This window comes from Anguilla rostrata, chromosome 8 (genome assembly GCF_018555375.3).
Source record: "Anguilla rostrata isolate EN2019 chromosome 8, ASM1855537v3, whole genome shotgun sequence".
Classification (NCBI taxonomy): domain Eukaryota; kingdom Metazoa; phylum Chordata; class Actinopteri; order Anguilliformes; family Anguillidae; genus Anguilla; species Anguilla rostrata.
In genome coordinates, this window is record NC_057940.1 from 49181689 (window position 1) to 49200559 (window position 18871).

General features: G+C 38.8%; 1 long non-coding RNA gene across 1 annotated transcript; it reads left to right on the plus strand.

Moving 5' to 3' along the window:
• The first annotated feature begins 4399 nt into the window (after positions 1-4399).
• LOC135261858 (uncharacterized) lies at positions 4400-17017 on the plus strand. Its single transcript, XR_010332048.1, has 2 exons — positions 4400-5120; positions 16819-17017. It is a non-coding gene; the product is annotated as an uncharacterized LOC135261858 (long non-coding RNA).
• Positions 17018-18871: the final 1854 nt, after the last annotated feature.

Here is an 18871-nt window from a genome sequence, read left to right on the forward strand (position 1 = left end):
GTTGCCCCACTGACTATTTTTGAATTGACTTTTGAAGAATCTCAGGGGGAACCGTGTCCCCCTTCCTGATCCACCCACAGAGGAATTTTGTAGGTGCTGGTGTGGCCCTGTGCGTGTTTGCCTGGCGTGCTGGCATGCTGGTGTTCACTGGTCTTCCAAATTCTCAACGCAGAATTGGCAGCTGAAGCAGCAGTCGGTGGCTCGTCGCCCAGAAGGGCGGTTGAACAAATTCCCATCATGCTTTGCCTTTGAGCGTTGCCTGTTCGTTCCACCCGTAATGGATTGTGGTGTCAGCGCAGGCATTCAGTGACCTGTGGTGGTCTTATGGAGGCAGTGACCGTGGCCTTCATTCGGGGCTGTGACAAGCACATTAAAACGGCGACAACGCGATTTCTAGTGAACTATCAAGTGTTTCGAGTCGTCGTGGCCAGGCTGTGTTGCTCGGTTTGCTCAGAGCACGGAATCGTCAGGCTCACTGAGCTGCATTTTCACGGCGAGGCTGTCGGAATCTCTCGGCTAAACGAGTGCACGCCCTGGCCAGTTCCTGCTTGGAAGTAGGAGCGGACAGTCCGTGTTGTATGTACGGCAGTTTGTGTCTGTCTAGGGTTTGGCTTCACGTGGGCACGTGTGGCTAGTTCCTCGTCCTCTTCAGATGCTCTACCCATCGCGGGCCTGACATTCACTGTTGCGTATGTAACCCACCTAAAGGATCAGTTAGCAGTAGGTAAATATTTTCAGGTTAAAGCTAGGTTCATAAGGAGAGGTTATGAATGAAGAGATGGACACAATGAACAACCGGAGCCAGAAAGTAAGTGCAAAATGGGTTACAGGTACAAACAATAAATAGTCTGTTCCAAAGGCTGTGTGTGGTGCGCTTATTTGGTGGTGGTGTGGTGAGGGGGTGTGTATTCCTTCTGAACAGTTGGAACTGTTAATTGGTGATGTCACAAGGACACCTTGGCAAACGCAATACACAATGTCAACAGATTAATTAAAAACTTTTTTCCCTTTTTTACTTTCCCTTTGTTGTGTAGCATGACCACACTCTTTTGTATGTGTGGTACGGATATGTACATTATGTATAGGCAGGAAATGTAGCCTCTTACAGACCTCATCACAGCAGGGGTAGCCAACCCTGTTCCTGGAGATCTATGGTCTTGAAGGTTTTCAATCCATCCCTAACATAGCACACCTCATTCAACAACTAGAGATCTTGTTGAGCTGTTAATTAGTGGAGTCAGGTCTGCCTAATTAGGATTGAAATGAAAACCTACTCAATGGTAAATCACCAGGAATAGGGCTGGTTAACACTGCATTACAGGGTAATGTGCACAGTTGCCTGTTCGGCCTGGTGTCACATTTTAATTTGTCAGTTTTAATGCTAACCACAACCCTAACTGGTGCACAAGTAAGATTAAAGTGTATTACAGATGCCGCTTGCCTTATTTTGTTACAGTTGCCAAGTTTCAATAGGATCTATTTAAATGTCTGAATGTATGACAGTTTAGACATTTTAAGTGTGATTCTTAAACCATGTACCTTTTTATTTTGGTAAAACAAAGAAGCTGCAATGACACAATTTTTTTGCCCATTAAGAGAAATTACTTAATTAGAGGCCTGTAATTTTGGTCCTCCTGAGTTGGGGTTGAGGAGGCATATATAGCAGTATGCTATGCGCATTGTTTAATTTGATCTATCTTGTATATACTTGCTGATACTCAGCATGGAAAATGAATCCATGTGGTGTAGTAGCTTTGATATAAGTACTGTATGTTCTTTCAATGAAAATTCATCAAAACTCACCTATCAGCTTGAAAAATATGGGTTCACCTTGAGACCCAACAGCCTTTAGTGAACATCATGTGGTTTAATGAGAAATGCACCCTGGATTTTTGAATAATTTCAGTGTGTCTGATTGGGCACCCACGATATAAGATATGTTTTATGCTGACATTTCTTTAGCCCACTGCAGGGGCTTTATGACCCTGTTCCTGGAGAATCGAAAGGTCTTCTGGACTCTGGACTCAATGGATCGGTTTAAGCCGTTAACCATTCCGTAAACTAGCCTCACCTGGTTTTGTGGGTCTCGGTCAGTAGCCCCAAAAGCCAGCAGACCCTGCAGCTCTGTAGTTCAGACCAAGGTTACAGTCTTCATCTACATGGTCTGGTTTCCATTGCCATCAATTAAGAAACCCTCTGAGCCCTAAATGTAAGATGCATAACTCAATCATGCAACACTTTCTACACAGAACTGTGTGAAGTGACCTGATCAGAATGTATAGAGTGCATAGTGGTGGTGGAGGTGAAGCACGATGGCTGTTAACTAGCTTCGTAACCCTAAGGTTGTGAGTCCCAGCTCCAGTGATTACATTGAGTTCTTGAACAAGGCATTTTACCTGATTTACTTCATGGAAAATACCCATGTATATGAATGAGTTGCATGCAGAAAATAAAAATAAAAATTTAACCTCAGTAAGGCATTCAGGATAAGAGTGTCTGATAAATGCAATGTACTGTATAATCCTCTTAAAACGTATTTTTCTAAGCTTAAATTCCCCACTATAAAAGTTCACCCAAACTGTCTGGGCGTGGTAATGAGAACTGTCAGTTAGCTATGATTGACAGACTGTGCCCCGTTACCATAGCTACCTCCATGATACGCGCTTGCCTTGGGACAGCAGTGTGAAGCTAGCGACAGTAAGGATTTTCGCGCGGGTCTGAAAATTTCAAAATAAAAGTCAGACGATAAAACCACTGTTACGTTCAGCAAAATGAAATTAATTAAGGAAAAATCGGACTGCAGTTGTCCTAAAATATGAACTATTCGTTTTCTATTTGTACAATATTAAAACAACTTCGATTTTAAACACAGACATTGTAAAACTATTCACAACACTAATATTAATTACAAACAAATCTGTCTTCATTTTTTCAATTTTTTTCGCTACATTTTTAACAATGACAATGCAAAAATTTTAAAGGAGAATTGAAGATAAAATACACCAATTACTTTTAATTATTATTGCAATATCTAATACAACATTACATCAGTACATGAGTTTAACTGAATGGTAAGGGAATAATTAGAGTAATTTAAAATGCATTACTTCAACATTCTGTGCTAACTTGTAACATCAACTATGCGCTGCTGCCTCCCCTGGACATGTTGTCTCAATGATATGGGGGTGTTTTGAAAACCTTGGACCCTCCACTCTTCAGATATGGTGTCACTTATATCAAATAAGCGTCATAGAAAATGTTGCTCACCATATCTGAAGAGTGGAGGGTCCAAGGTATTCAAAACACCCCCATATCATTGAGACAACATGTCCAGGGGAGGCAGCAGAGCATGTTATCTGTTATAGTATCAGAAAGCAATTGGAACTTAATTGAATGATATTCGCCTATGTACTGCATGTTCAAACCCCAGCCACATTTTCTATGACGCTTATTTGATATAAGTGACACCATATCTGATGAGTGGAGGGTCCAAGGTATTCATTGAGACAACATGTCCAGGGGAGGCAGCAGCGCATTATATATGTTATGCTATCAGAAAGCAATTGGGATTTAACTGAATGAAATTCGCCTATGTACTGCATGTTCAAACCCCAGCCACATTTTCTATGATGCTTATTTGATATAAGTGACACCATATCTGAAGAGTGGAGGGTCCAAGGTACTCAAAATACCCCCATGAGAAAACATGTCCAGGGGAGGTAGCAGAGCCTGATGTACATGAACCATTGACCTATACTAGCAGTAGAGAGGAATACACTGTTTAGTTGAACCACAAAATTTTCTATCAAATTTTCTATCATGTTTATTTGATATCTTTGTCATCATATCAATTTAGTGAAGGGCTGTATGCAGTAAATGTGCATTGTTAATTCAAGTCTTGACAGATAACTTTTGGTCTGACTCTGGAATGTGGGTCCAAATGGTATCTATTTAGAGTTGACTTAGCACTGGACATTTTATTGTGTACTAACAAACCCATGCCACATAGTTTATCCTATAACAATTAGCCAGGAAGCTATCACCTAGAGTTGTTAGAACACCTCAGTGGTAACATGACCTATTAATTATGACAAATATGCTGGAATCAGTTTTATATTCTCCTAAAAAAAGCAAGATCATGGTATTTCATATTTAGACTTACTGCACTTCCACGAATCAACATGGCAGAAATATAAAGAAAGCTTTACAAAAATACACTGCCTTTTAAATTGGCATTATAATTATAACGGAGTATTTTTACATGTCAAAACGTCGCTAGTTTAGAAAATAAACTTTGAGATATGCGTTTCTCGCTTTCGCGCAGGCAGACTTTTATTTTGAACGATTTCCGACGAATCTGCCGTCTTACTGTCGCTCACTGTCGCTCATTTCACGATACTCCTTGGGACACTGAATTTTCACAAGCTAGCTAACTTAGTAGGCCTATATAAAGTATCCACAGCTAAGGACGTTGACTTATATTGTGGGAAATAAATATAGATGTACTCAAAAAACACAAGCCCATTGTATTGGGAAAGATATGTAGTTAGAGAGCACAGGCCCAGTGTATATGGGAAAGGAATGTATTAATGAGCACCAACTGTCTCCTCCCTGACGTATCATCCGGCTAGCAAAAGAGGAAGGATGCAGGTGGACCAAGGTCGACCTTAGCCATAAGATTAACAACCGGCAGCAGGGAAGCGCTTCATACTAAAATAGGTGCGATTAGAACAAACACGTAATACACACATAATTTCTGCCCTGCTAATTAAGCTGTATACAAGCACATCTGTGGAACTAACGGAAGCTTCTGCCTTTTCTGGAAAATGTGTTGTCAGAATATGTGATTTATGATAGAAGGGGGAGAGAGATTCAAGTGGGAGACGAGCACTATCATTTTTAAAAAATAAGGAAGGAAGGGGCTGATAAATAATGGTGTCCGAGAATTGGGAAATAATGGTGTCTGAAAAATGAGAAACAATGATGTGTGGGAAAAGAGTAAAGTAAAATGATGTAACCATGAGGGACAGTACAAGATTGAGCTCCACAACAGGAGGAGCTAAGATAGGATAAAAGGGAGTGTTCGGCCCCAGGGGAGGGGAGTATGTCTTGTATGTCTTGTATGTCTTGTGTGTGTGTGTGTGTGTGTGTGTGTGTGTGTGTGTGTGTGTGTGTGTGTGTGTGTGTGTGTGTGTGTGTGTGTGTGTGTGTGTGTGTGTGTGTGTGTGTGTGTGTGTGTGTGTGTGTGTGTGTGTGTGTGTGTGTGTGTGTGTGTGTGTGTGTGTGTGTGTGTGTGTGTGTGTGTGTGTGTGCGTCTTATGTGTTTTCTGTGAAGTGTCTTGTGGAATGCTTTGAGACAGTTTGTATTGATGTGTGCAGATCAGCCCGGGTTCTTCCATGTTTTCTTTGAATTACCTGCAATAAATCCAGTTGCATCAGACTCTGTGAAGTGTATATTTTGAAGAAGTATTCAACAGTGTGAGGAGAACACCCAGCTCTTCTGGCCCAGGCTGGGTCCTGTTTTTCCCCACAATATCCAATAATAATTTTTGCTAGCCAGGTAGCTATCCAGCCAAGTTAAGATAAAACCACAACTATAACGTCCTTATGAAAGCAAACTAGCTGGCTAACGTTATCGATAACATTACATTATGAAAGCAAACCACATAGGTAGCTAACGTTAGCTAGCTAGCTATAAATGAATATGACCAACCAGAGATTGTCTAATAGTCCTTAAAAGGCACTCTAATAAGTGAACCTAACGTTAGTCAAATATTTGCATTATCTTGCCTAAGCCGACGTGTAAGTAATAAAATCAATCATGTCAATGTAACTGGAATGAATGAATGAATGAATGAATAAATAAATAAATACAAAAACTGACCACTGACTTTCTTTCGTTTAAAAAAAAAAAACGATTTAATTAAATTCCTGAAATCACAAAAAAACAACAACCTTTTTTATTTTTATGGCAGTGCATTTTACCCTGCTTGCCACATCTGTTCGATATTCTCTCGCACGTTATGAAGGCTGTGCTGACTGCATTTAGTCTCAGTAGTCAGCTTTATAGCTTTATTTTAAAACGATTACGTTGGCGATATAACTCACCCATTGAAGTAATTTCTCAAGAAGCAGCTAACATGCTTTCTCTTAGTTTCACAAAACTTAGTTTCCCTCGCATTTTATGAGTCAAAGGACACAAAACCTACATTTATCTTCCACTGCTATTTAAAGGAATAAAAAGGAAAAAACTACCCCACAAATAGAAATTTTGTTTTTGCACTGTGAAAGTACACCTATAAGCACGTTTACAACGTACAAAATGTTTCACTGTACAGGCTATTGTTTTTTTCCACCACATTTATGTTAACCCTACATCGCCATTTGTATCACATATGATACATGAGTTTCTGAGACTTCTAGGTCATCAACATAATCAATACTTCCCTGAAAAACCTGTTATAGACAACCTAATACATGTATTCTGCCCTCTGGTGGATTATCTGTGCACTGCAGGTAGTAGGGGGTCTTTCAATTGTAATGCCCAAAATGGCTACCTCCATTTAAGGAGCGGCATGTGTTTTTCTGGGGTAAGAATAACATTTATTTTGTTACTAATATTTCAATATGAATATTCACTGTACTGAAGAAACTTATAATTACTTAATATTTTGTACATTATTTTATAGTAAAATCGTGTTGAAAATGTGTGTATGAAATATGACACAGCAGGTATATAAGGTAATTTATCTGTAAATTCCTCAATCGTCATTGTATTGCATTTCATGATGCAGTATGCATTATTCCTACCACAATGTAAAATACACTATTTTGATTATTTAATTTAATTAATTAAAGATTGAAATGAAGATATATTTGGAGTGGAAATTGAGATATTTAGATGTATTTTTTATATCCAACCGGCACAAGCATGATAATCAGTTATGTTGCAATGGATCACTTTCTAATAATTGTCTTTCTAATAATTGTCTTTTTCAAATAATATCAATTATTTGATATGTCAGGCTTTACAGGGTTAAAATGACGTTAATATTTAAATGACTGAATGATAAAAAAGTATGCACATTTGTTTTGTTGTTGCCTAAAGACAACTGGCAAGTGTCACATTCAACCACCATGTTACTCCTTTAAGAAAAAACAAAGAAAAAATTTTTTTTATATATATATATATAGTTTTTTTATTTAAAAAAAAAAAATTATGAGACAGTTTTGAGGGAATATTTTTGAGAAGTGAATGGAAGTACAAATGAAAGTGAAAGAAACGAGACATATTTTGTGAAACATAGCCTAAGAATAGTGTAGCCTATATAGGAATAGGACCATCATTAATATTAAAGATACGTCGTAGACGGCAATAGTTACATTTTATGTTAAATTACTTTCTTAGAATTTCACCGTACCTTCGTTTTAAAAGCACTTTTCTGGTCGACAAAATATCGCAGTTAGTTTCGAGTTAGGCGAATTCATTTATAGCTAGGCTAATGTTGAATTCCCTGAACTTTGTAAATATTATTACTCGGAAAATATTTAGCCTATAGGCTCTATGAATTTTTACTTCAAATTTTTTACTTCATTACCCGTTCCATTCATAATTACCCAGTCTCCTACTGTTAAACCAATTAAACCAAAGCACACTGTAAATCCGGATTTTGTTTTAAAAGGAAATTGTGCTCATTACTAAATCAGATTATGCCGAAGTGGTTTGCAATATCCATCCATCCATGCATTATCTATACCCGCTTATCCTGAGCAGGGTCGCGGGGGGTGCTGGAGGCTATCCCAGCGTGCATTGGGCGAGGTTTGCAATATTCAGTGTAATAATTATGTTAGGCAGAGATGACTCGATATAAGTTTCTGCCTAACAACAATGGGTACTGGTTTGTGATTGGTGCGTGAGGAATGAGCTCTATTTGAACAGACAGAGGTTGTTGTAATTGTATGCAATACGTTTATAGTTATAATAATAAGTTATTTATTATTATGTATTTATTTATTTTATTTTATGTTTATCTGTTGTCGTGGGTATTTATTTATTGTTATTTATTGTCATTCACTGTATACTATGCTGCAGAACTAATTGCCCCATGGGGATAATAAAGACTGAACTAACTAACTAACTAAGCTTCAAAATGATGATTAAGATAAATTAAATGCACACTTAAGAATTTAACTTGTTTTATCAGCAATATTACTGTGCTATGAACGGTACTTTTTCAAACTTGTGTTAAAAAGGGTGTGCTCCTTTAGGGGTTAATAAAACATGCAACAGCACATTTATTACATACGATGGAAAGACGACTAAATATGGTATTGTGTATATTTCATTAAACCCTTAAGGTTTGCTGTGGTGTAATGCTATTGCATATATGTAGTCACACAAGTCAGAATTAATTAAAAAATATGTTTATTTTCTGAATCCAGGGGTTCCAACAGTCAATGCCCTTCTCATAATTTTCAGTACTCTGAACACTGAACACGTGGTATTGCATGCTAGAACCCCTCAAAACACAAACAAACAAACAAAAAAAAAACAGTTCTCTGCATTTTGAGATCTTTTACATGAATGGTTTTTTAAAAAGTAAAAAAAAAAACTGACTAAGATGTTTACTCGGGTTATGGACTTCAGTGTTTAATCAGATTTTAGTTAACATGATTGATGACACTGGTGTTGTTATTTAAACAGAATACTTATACAGATTCATGTTATTACCGACACAGGTTTAGTCACTGTAAGCTACAATTCTGCTCTGCACTATTAGAAAGTGTTTGCCTTTAAAATGACTCTACTTGTATTTTAAATGCAGGGGTGTGTGGTCACTCATCATAGCCTGAAGAGGGCGCTAAATGCCCACTGGAATGCAGTGCTGGAACATAGAACCCCTTTGCTGATATAAGGCAACAGATTATACACCACAGGAGGACGTGAGCTATGTGGAATACAGCTGAGCAGTATCCTAACAGTTGGGTTGACACAACTAATCATCAGAATTGGGGGGAACCAAGCTGTCTGTCTGTGTCTCATTTTGGCATAGTTTATACCTTCCAGATTTTTTTTTTCTAGTAATCCAAAAAACCTTGTAAAATCTATGCATTTTTCAGTGTCTGAAGTCGAGCTACACAGCACAAAATGTCACTTAAAGTGCTAATAATAAACTGTTATTGAGTGTGCAAACTTTGTCTTTTTTTAAAAATCTACATCCGAGAATAAATTTAATTTATGCTGGCAAAATGTCCCCATCGCTTTTTAGGAAATTAGGGGGAAAAGTATTTGTCCTAAGTGCTTTTGTTAAACTGAAACCTGAGTTTATACAAATACAAAGGCTGCTGACAGGGCATTGCTGGTATAGGAGAAGGTCACAAAAATCCCAGGTGCAAAAATAAAATCCTGCTGAGAAATTATTAATCATTAAATAAATACATTATTAAACTATTCATCCCCAAGGCAGGGGGAGTAAATAATTTTTTACTCCATAATTATTTATCATTTGAATTTTATTACTTCAGTTTATACTTTCATTGCACCTCTCTCTCATTCTGTTATTTAATTTTCATTGCACTTTATTTGCGTAGAGTGGTTCATTAGCATAGTAACACTTCACGGCATTCATCATGGCATTTACCAATCAAATTATTTAGTGTAGAAAAGGGACTGTATGTACGAATGTGTAAATAAAGCCACCAGAACCTAATGTTTGATATTATCCCAGGCAACTAGATATTATTTTGTTTTGAAAGGTCTTTTAAAAGTATAAAAAATAAATAAATAAATAAATAAATGGTAAATTTCCTAACACCTTTTGTTGCAACGTACATGTTTGACAGTACTTTTCATTGATTTTAAATTACATTTGAGTTTACTTTCTCAAAAATAAAACATATATATATATATATATATTAGTTATTGTTATTGTTCATATTATTATTAGCGTACCCAAGTGGCTTCCAGTGCCTTCAAATTCAAAATAAGATAACCACATTTTCTCTTTTGAAATGAACTCTATCCAATACTGGTATTCATTTAAAACAATCGTTTTATTGAACTCCACATTTCCACAGCAACATTCGTGCATCAAAACAGCATCATGACCCAACTTGGCTAGTTCAAACAAAGTAACATACATTATTTGTTATTACACCTTTATTACATGCTAATACAAAGACATTAATGCTCCTGTGTACATGACTGACATTCCCGGGTAGGACACTGCCGTTGTACCCTTGAGCAAGGTACTTAACCGAAATTGCTTCAGTATATATCCAGCTGTATAAAGGGATACAATGTAAAAATGCTATGTAAAAGTTGTGTAAGTCGCTCTGGATAAGAGCGTCTGCTAAATGCCCGTAATGTAATGTAATGTATCAAGCGTTTCAAGTCGTCGTGGCCAGGCTGTGTTGCTCGGTTTGCTCAGAACACGGAATCGTCAGTCTCGCTGAGCTGCCTTTTCACGGCGAGGCTGTCGGAATCTCTCGGATAAACGAGTACACGCCCTGGCCAGTTCCTGCTTGGAAGTAGGAGCGGACAGTCCGTGTTGTGTGTACGGCAGTTTGTGTCTGTCTAGGGTTGGCTTTGTAGGAAAATTTTGAGACTCCCCATGATTGAGATGACGTCACATGTTAAAGTTAGGGTATTCCCATCAATGTTGATCAGACTGTTTCCTCCAAACTCTCGATGCTTCATGATAAAAATATATCAAATGTATAACTATACACTCATATAATCAATATGTAATCCAATAAACCTATATCAGTAGTTACAGGTAAGCTTATGGAAACGCAAGAAACCGCAGTATCCACTGTAGTAAAAAGCACATGCAGAAGGCTTAAAAAAACCATACTTACTCAGCAGAACATTATTGCCAAGTAAAAATGCTAGAAGGCAAATATTTTTCCAAAACTAACACAACGCTATTGAAGTACTAGAAGACTAACATTTTTACAGTGACCCTTATGTAAACTGAATATATATATAGAAAAGTACAGGAGGCTCTAAATCCTGTAACTTGTATGCTTAAAGAAACATTACAGAATGAAGACTAAGATTTGTATAAAGGAAAGTTGGGGTAACAGTTCACAATAACGTTATCATCTAAAGAACAGAAAATCATTGTGGTGCCAAGAAGGTCAGGCCGACCCAAGAGCAGGAAATCAAAATCATTGTGGTGCCAAGAAGACCAGATGGCTGGTATTTTTAGAAATGTGTTAAGGGGAGTTGTGGGGTACATTTGTGTATAAAATGTATGTGAAACTGACAATCGAGGTTCAATTCTGCAGAGTTGATCCGGCTTTGTGCACCTGTGCAAATGAAGTCTAACTTTTCTGAAGAGCTTGCTGCTGTGGTGTCTTTCCCCTTGTGAAATTGTTTTCAACAGATTGGCGATTGGACTTTGAATTCTGTCGGTTCCTAGACATGACGGCTTCACGTGGGCACGCGTTGCTAGTTCCTCGTCCTCTTCAGATGCTCTACCCATCACGGGCCTGACATTCACTGTTGCGTACAAACAATAAATAGTCTGTTCCAAAGGCTGTGTGTGGTGTGCTTATTTGGCGATGGTGTGGTGAGGGGGTGTGTATTCCTTCTGAAGAGTTGGAACTGTTAATTGGTGATGTCACAAGGACACCTTGGCAAACGCAATACTCAATGTCAACAGATTAATTAAAAACTTTTTTCACTTTTTTACTTTCCCTTTGTTGTGTAGCATGACCACACTCTTTTGTATGTGTGGTACAGATATGTACATTATGTATAGGCAGGAAATGTAGCCTCTTACAGACACAGCAGGGGTAGCCAACCCTGTTCCTGGAGATCTATTGTCTTGCAGGTTTTCAATCCATCCCTAACATAGCACACCTCATTCAACAACTAGAGATCTTGTTGAGCTGTTAATTAGTGGAGTCAGGTCTGCCTAATTAGGATTGAAATGAAAACCTACTCAATGGTAAATCACCAGGAATAGGGTTGGTTAATACTGCATTACAGGGTAATGTGCACAGTTGCCTGTTCGGACTGGTGTCACGTTTTAATTTGTCAGTTTTAATGCTAACCACAACCCTAACTGGTGCACAAGTAGGATTAAAGTGTATTACAGATGCCGCTTGCCTTATTTTGTTACAGTTGCCAAGTTTCAATAGGATCTATTTAAATGTCTGAAGTAAGATATGACAGTTTCCACATTTTAAGTGTGATTTTAAACCATGTACCTTTTTATTAAAATATCATTATCAAATTATCAAAATTTTTTTTGCCCATTAAGAGAAATTACTTAATTAGAGGCCTGTAATTTTGGTCCTCCTGAGTTGGGGTTGAGGAGGCATATATAGCAGTATGCTATGCGCATTGTTTAATTTGATCTATCTTGTATATACTTATATATATCAGCATGGAAAACTAATCCATGTGGTGTAGTAGCTTTGATATAAGTACTGTATGTTCTTTGAATGAAAATTCATCAAAACTCACCTATCAGCTTGAAAAATATGGGTTCACCTTGAGACCCAACAGCCTGTAGTGAACGTCATGTGGTTTAATGAGAAATGCACCCTGGATTTTTGAATAATTTCAGTGTGTCTGATTGGGCACCCAGGATATAAGATATTTTTTTATGCTGACATTTCTTTAGTCCACTGCAGGGGCTTTATGACCCTGTTCCTGGAGAATCGAAAGGTCTTCTGGACTCTGTTAGGCTGCACTCAATGGATCGGTTTAAGCCGTCAGTCATTCCGTAAACTAGCCTCACCTGGTTTTTTGGGTCTCGGTCAGTAGCCCCAAAAGCCAGCAGACCCTGCAGCTCTGTAGTTCAGACCAAGGTTACAGTCTTCATCTACATGGTCTGGTTTCCATTGCCATCAATTAAGAAACCCTCTGAGCCCTAACTGTAAGATGCATAACTCAATCATGCAACACTTTCTACACAGAACTGTGTGAAGTGACCTGATCAGAATGTATAGAGTGCATAGTGGTGGTGGAGGTGAAGCACGATGGCTGTTAACTAGCTTCGTAACCCTAAGGTTGTGAGTCCCAGCTCCAGTGATTACATTGAGTTCTTGAACAAGGCATTTTACCTGATTTACTTCATGGAAAATACCCATGTATATGAATGAGTTGCATGCAGAAAATAAAAATAAAAATTTAACCTCAGTAAGGCATTCAGGATAAGAGTGTCTGCTAAATGCAATGTACTGTATAATCCTCTTAAAACGTATTTTTCTAAGCTTAAATTCCTCACTATAAAAGTTCACCCAAACTGTCTGGGCGTGGTAATAAGAACTGTCAGTTAGCTATGATTGACAGACCGTGCCCCGTTACCATAGCTACCTCCATGATACGCGCTTGCCTTGGGACAGCAGTGTGAAGCTAGCGACAGTAAGGATTTTCGCGCAGGTCTGAAAATTTCAAAATAAAAGTCTGACGATAAAACCACTGTTTCGTTCAGCAAAATGAAATTAATTAAGGAAAAATCGGACAGCAGTTGTCCTAAAATATGAACTATTCGTTTTCTATTTGTACAATATTAAAACTTATTCTTCCCTTACCATTCAGTTAAACTCATGTACTGATGTAATGTTGTATTGGATATTGCAATAATAATTAAAAGTAATTGGTGTATTTTATCTTCAATTCTCCATTTAATTTTTTTGCATTGTCATTGTTAAAAATGTAGGGGAAAAAATAGAAAAAATGAAGACAGATTTGTTTGTAATTAATATTAGTGTTGTGAATAGTTTTACAATGTCTGTGTTTAAAATCGAAGTTGAGTAATTTAAAATGTATTACTTCAACATTCTGTGCTACCTTGTAACATCAACTATGCGCTGCTGCCTCCCCTGGACATGTTGTCTCAATGATATGGGGGTGTTTTGAAAACCTTGGACCCTCCACTCTTCAGATATGGTGTCACTTATATCAAATAAGCATCATAGAAAATGTTGCTCACCATATCTGAAGAGTGGAGGGTCCAAGGTATTCAAAACACCCCCATATCATTGAGACAACATGTCCAGGGGAGGCAGCAGAGCATGTTATCTGTTATAGTATCAGAAAGCAATTGGAACTTAATTGAATGATATTCGCCTATGTACTGCATGTTCAAACCCCAGCCACATTTTCTATGACGCTTATTTGATATAAGTGACACCATATCTGATGAGTGGAGGGTCCAAGGTATTCATTGAGACAACATGTCCAGGGGAGGCAGCAGCGCATTATATATGTTATGCTATCAGAAAGCAATTGGGATTTAACTGAATGAAATTCGCCTATGTACTGCATGTTCAAACCCCAGCCACATTTTCTATGATGCTTATTTGATATAAGTGACACCATATCTGAAGAGTGGAGGGTCCAAGGTACTCAAAATACCCCCATGAGAAAACATGTCCAGGGGAGGTAGCAGAGCCTGATGTACATGAACCATTGACCTATACTAGCAGTAGAGAGGAATACACTGTTTAGTAGAACCACAAAATTTTCTATCAAATGTTTATTTGATATCTTTGTCATCATATCCATTTAGTGAAGGGCTGTATGCAGTAAATGTGCATTGTTAATTCAAGTCTTGACAGATAACTTTTGGTCTGACTCTGGAATGTGGGTCCAAATGGTATCTATTTAGAGTTGACTTAGCACTGGACATTTTATTGTGTACTAACAAACCCATGCCACATAGTTTATCCTATAACAATTAGCCAGAAAGCTATCACCTAGAGTTGTTAGAACACCTCAGTGGTAACATGACCTATTAATTATGACAAATATGCTGGAATCAGTTTTATATTCTCCTAAAAAAAGCAAGATCATGGTATTTCATATTTAGACTTACTGCACTTCCATGAATCAACATGGCAGAAATATAAAGAAAGCTTTATAAAAATACACTGCCTTTTTAATTGGCATTATAATTATAACGGAGCATTTTTACATGTCAAAACGTCGCTAGTTTAGAAAATAAACTTTGAGATACGCGTCTCGCTTTCGCGCAGGCAGACTTTTATTTTGAACGATTTCCGACGAATCTGCCGTCTTACTGTCGCTCACTGTCGCTCATTTCACGGTACTCCTTGGGACACTGAATTTTCACAAGCTAGCTAACTTAGTAGGCCTATATAAAGTATCCACAGCTAAGGACGTTGACTTATATTGTGGGAAATAAATATAGATGTCCTCAAAAAACACAAGCCCATTGTATTGGGAAAGATATGTAGTTAGAGAGCACAGGCCCAGTGTATATGGGAAAGGAATGTATTAATGAGCACCAACTGTCTCCTCCCTGACGTATCATCCGGCTAGCAAAAGAGGAAGGATGCAGGTGGACCAAGGTCGACCTTAGCCATAAGATTATCAACCGGCAGCAGGGAAGCGCTTCATTACATTACATTACATTACATTACATTATAGGCATTTAGCAGACGCTCTTATCCAGAGCGACGTACAACAAGTGCATAGGTTTCATGATGTAGAGGCGCAAAAGAAACACTAGAGTGAAGTAAGGATCGTAGTGCCAGAAGTGACCACATCGATCAGGACTCCAACCCTGTAGAGTAAGCTTGTTCAGCAAGCAAGAATCCTACCAAGTACAAACTAGCACTGGAATCACACCTAATCATACAAAAACAATCCTGCCAGATACACTAACATAATCAAATTATCCTAGCTAGGTACAGTGAGCTGAACTATAGGCTAGGGAGGGGTGGGGAGAGGTGCAGCCTGAAGAGATGAGTCTTCAGTCTGCGTTTGAAAGTGGTGAGATTCTCTGCTGTTCTGACCGTCACGGGGAGGTCATTCCACCAGCGAGGGGCCAGGACAGACAGCAGACGGGAGCGGGAAGTGCAGACGCGAAGAGGGGGAGGTGCCAAGCGTCCAGAGGTGGCAGAACGGAGAGGTCTGGCTGGTGTGTAGGGTCTGATGATCCTCTGAATGTACCCTGGTGCTGACCCCTTAGCTGCCTGGTATGCAAGCACCAAGGACTTAAATTTGATGCGAGCCATAACAGGCAGCCAGTGGAGGTCAGTGAGCAGGGGGGTGACATGGGAATGTCTGGGGAGGTTGTAGACCAGACGCGCTGCAGCATTCTGGATGAGCTGCAGGGGTCTGATGGCGGATGCTGGCAGACCAGCCAGTAGCGAGTTGCAGTAGTCCAAGCGGGACAGGACCATCGCTTGAACCAGGAGCTGGGTTGCGTAGGTGGTGAGGAAGGGGCGGATTCTCCGGATGTTGTACAGGAAGAACCTGCACGTTCGACTCACCGCCGTGATGTTCTGGGAGAGGGACAGTCTGTTGTCCATCACCACTCCAAGGTTTTTTGCGGTGGGTGATGACACCACAGTGTCCCCCAGGGAAATAGAAAAGTCGAGAAGGTTAGAGGATGGAGCAGGGATGAAGATCATCTCCATCTTGCCTGGGTTCAGCTTAAGATGCTTCATACTAAAATAGGTGCGATTAGAACAAACACGTAATACACACATAATTTCTGCCCTGCTAATTAAGCTGTATACAAGCTCATCTGTGAACTAACGGAAGCTTCTGCCTTTTCCGGAAAATGTGTTGTCAGAATATGTGATTTATGATAGAAGGGGGAGAGAGATTCAAGTGGGAGACGAGCACTATCATTTTAAAAAAATAAGGATAATATATAAATAAATAATGGTGTCCGAGAATTGGGAAATAATGGTGTCTGAAAAATGAGAAACAATGATGTGTGGGAAAAGAGTAAAGTAAAATGATGTAACCATGAGGGACAGTCCAAGATTGAGCTCCACAACAGGAGGAGCTAAGATAGGATAAAAGGGAGTGTTCGGCCCCAGGGGAGGGGAGTATGTCTTGTATGTCTTGTATGTCTCGTGTGTCTTGTGTGTCCTGTCTGTGTGTGTGTGTGCGTCTTATGTGTTTTCTGTGAAGTGTCTTGTGGAATGCTTTGAGACAGTTTGTATTGATGTGTGCAGATCAGCCCGGGTTCTTGCATGTTATCTTTGAATTACCTGCAATAAATCCAGTTGCATCAGACTCTGTGAAGTGTATATTTTGAATAAGTATTCAACAGTGTGAGGAGAACACCCAGCTCTTCTGGCCCAGGCTGGGTCCTGTTTTTCCCCACAATATCCAATAATAATTTTTGCTAGCTAGGTAGCTATCCAGCCAAGTTAAGATAAAACCACAACTATAACGTTCTTATGAAAGCAAACTAGCTAGCTAACGTTATCGATAACATTACATTATGAAAGCAAACCACATAGGTAGCTAACGTTAACTAGCTAGCTATAAATGAATATGACCAACCAGAGATTGTCTAATAGTCCTTAAAAGGCACTCTAATAAGTGAACCTAACGTTAGTCAAATATTTGCATTATCTTGCCTAAGCCGACGTGTAAGTAAAATAAAATCAATCATGTCAATGTAACTGGAATGAATTAATGAATGAATAAATAAATAAATACAAAAACTGACCACTGACTTTCTTTCGTTTAAAAAAAAAAACGATTTAATTAAATTCCTGAAATCACAAAAAAACAACAACCTTTTTTATTTTTATGGCAGTGCATTTTACCCTGCTTGCCACATCTGTTCGATATTCTCTCGCACGTTACGAAGGTTGTGCTGACTGCATTTAGTCTCAGTAGTCAGCTTTATAGCTTTATTTTAAAACGATTACGTTGGCGATATAACTCACCCATTGAAGTATGTTTTTTTCTGGGGAATCATTTCTAATTTTGAAAAAGTTACGGTAAGAATAACATTTATTTTGTTACTAATATTTCAATATGAATATTCACTGTACTGAAGAAACTTATTACTTAATATTTTGTACATTATTTTATTGTAAAATCGTGTTGAAAATGTGTGTATGAAATATGACACAGCAGGTATATAAGGTAATTTATCTGTAAATTCCTCAATCGTCATTGTACTGTATAGAACTTTAACAACACCCAGTGGAAATGTACCTCATACTTTCAATGCATAGTGTGCGTAAAATGTGTGTGTGTGTGTGTGTGTGTGTGTGTGTGTGCGCATGTATCCCAGTCTTCCATTATGCTTCCATTAAGATGATTCAAAATGATAGTACATCTTTGGACTTAAGCATTCTGAGCACTCTAGTCTTATAATGGTGTGGGGCTGTTGGAGAACCAGAAGCGACTAATATAGGGGAATGAAAAGCTAACGCTACCGGAAGCGTTTAGCCACAAAGTCCCGAAGGACAAAGGGAAAGGGAAAGGGAACACCCACAAGTAAAACACAAAACAAATAAGATCCTAGGGAGAGTAACTCCCGCACACAAAGGATCAAAAACAAGAACCAAAAAAACACGGAGTAAAAAGCCACTCCGAAGGACCACCTTGTCCAGCCGTAAAACTGGCTTGTGAAACCAAAAGCGACCCGTAAAAACCAGGGCGAAAAAAGAAGAGGACCAGTGGTACAGAGGCGAGGCTCTGGTACCAAACCCAAAACTGGTCTTAAAAGAAAAGACAACTGAGTCGCAAAACTTACTCAGCGAAAGAAAAACCTGAGACGCAGCTCAGAAAAACGCAAACAAAATACACACCAGGGACAACGTCCCAATACCCACCGGCTCACACGAGCTCAAAAGAAAAGTATGAATACTCTTAAGGCGTCAGAATGCGCACACAGCGCTAAGAGACTGAATCGCATTAACCCAGGACACAGAACCAACCCACAACACAATTCTGTAATTCGTCCAACGAGCACCTATACCAATGTCGTACCGGCTTTGTGATAATGAGGTTTTACACAGAAGCGCAGATGGGTGTTCTGGCAGTGCTTGTAAAGGCACCTCCCCAGGTGAAAATAATTGAGAAATCAGACACCTGGAACACATTAAGAAATTCTCAAAGGCCAGG